Here is a 1743-nt window from a genome sequence, read left to right on the forward strand (position 1 = left end):
GTGGTCTGGACAGGCTTGGGTGACCCTGGGCCTGCATCCCAGTGGCCTTTGCTGCAGGGAGCGCAGCTGCATCCTCACTGAGCATCGCTGGCATGAGGACGCATGCTCCCAAGCCCTGAAATCTCAGCGTCCAAGTCTGGAGCCTCATCCCTGACCAGGGACACGGACAACCATGGCTCCCAGAATCAGAAAGGGAAGGGTGAGGGATTCAGCAGCCCCAGCGGGCACAGCTGGGTTCCAGCTGTGAAGGTGACAGCATGTCATCCACTTGGTGGGCGGGGAAGCATGCAAGAGTGTGGCTCCCATGGCAAGTGTGGGAGACAGCAAGGACAGCTGTGACCCAGAGCTGCACTTGCCCTGTACCCAGGGCAGAGCTGCAGTCACCACCCCTAGTCACTGTCCACAGCAGCAGCATGGGGAAGATCGGCCAGCGCAGACGACACAGCCTGATTCTCCACACTGGAAATGTAAATATATAGAAGTTTGCACGGGTGGGGTGGGACGGAGGCATGGCGTGAATGCTGGCACCTCCAGGAGGTTTCCAGACAGCCTTATTGCCCCTAACAAATGGACAAATGGCCCCTGGATCTGAAACAGCCGACACGGATCTAGGCCACCATCTGCCCACCTTCCAAGCACAGACACGGTCAGTTCGGATGCCGTTTGGCTCAGGGGGAAAGTAAATGGGCCCTGAGAAGTATTTGAATTTAGAAAAACTTTAACCATCATGGGTCTGCACAGGGCTCACTCAGGTTCTGAGAGCCCCTGCTCTCAGAAGTCTGATGTCCTAAGGAATTCAGCATCTCGAGGTAGTGTCCAGGCAGAGAAATGGGTTCCAGCCTGTGCCCAGAACACAGGCCTACGGGAGAGTGTCTCCAACATTGCTCAGAGCTCGAGGCGCTCTCAATGTGAAAGTCACTGCCCGAGGCACATCTCTCTTCATCAGGCAGACAGCACACCATGCCCGGGCCTTCCTCTGAGAACCACAGGATCCATAGCAAATGTGCCTAAACAAACCACTCAACACCTGTGCCAGACACTGGGGAGTGGGGAGCCATGCTAGACATAACCATCACCATCGCGCAGGTTGGGAAATCTAAAATACCCCAGAGGACTCAAGGAATTGCGGAGCATCACCTTGGTGTGAGCCAGTCATGCACTGAATTGGGGCAATTCTAATGATTCTGGTAAAAACACTTCTTTTTCTTTATGAGCTCCAGAAAATAGTTAGATTTCAGAGAATTTAGAGTTCATCTAACCCAAATCCTTTGGGTGCCAGGTCTTCAAAGCTCTTTGGTTATTGCACTGTTTCAGCCGTGTAACTGCCTAGGACAGGTGGAGGGTGCCAGCTGGGTGTCTTACATTCATACCAAATAGGCTAGCCCGTTCCACCTTCTAGAGAGCGTGTCCCAGCGTTGTGGGTTCTGGAAGGCTGGCTTCGAGCTGATGAAGCTCTTGCTGATGTACTTATTTGTTTCAATCTGTGGTCACCTGGAGCTCTTGCCTCGCTGTATCTTGTATCTTCGTGAATCACTTAACTGCTACATTTCTAGGAGGTGGTGGTAACATAGGGGTTTGTGATAGTCCACAGTTCCACCTCATCCCCAGGATGGTGTGGTAGACAGGGGAGCAAAAACCAGAGACCCAGGGCTGGCCCGGTGGCACACTGCTACAGCGCCAGCGCTCCCGCCGAGGGTTCGGATCCCACATACAGACCGGTTCCCGCTCACTGGCTGAGCGGGG

The sequence above is a fragment of the Galeopterus variegatus genome, unplaced genomic scaffold (genome assembly GCF_000696425.1).
Source record: "Galeopterus variegatus unplaced genomic scaffold, G_variegatus-3.0.2 Scaffold2284, whole genome shotgun sequence".
Classification (NCBI taxonomy): domain Eukaryota; kingdom Metazoa; phylum Chordata; class Mammalia; order Dermoptera; family Cynocephalidae; genus Galeopterus; species Galeopterus variegatus.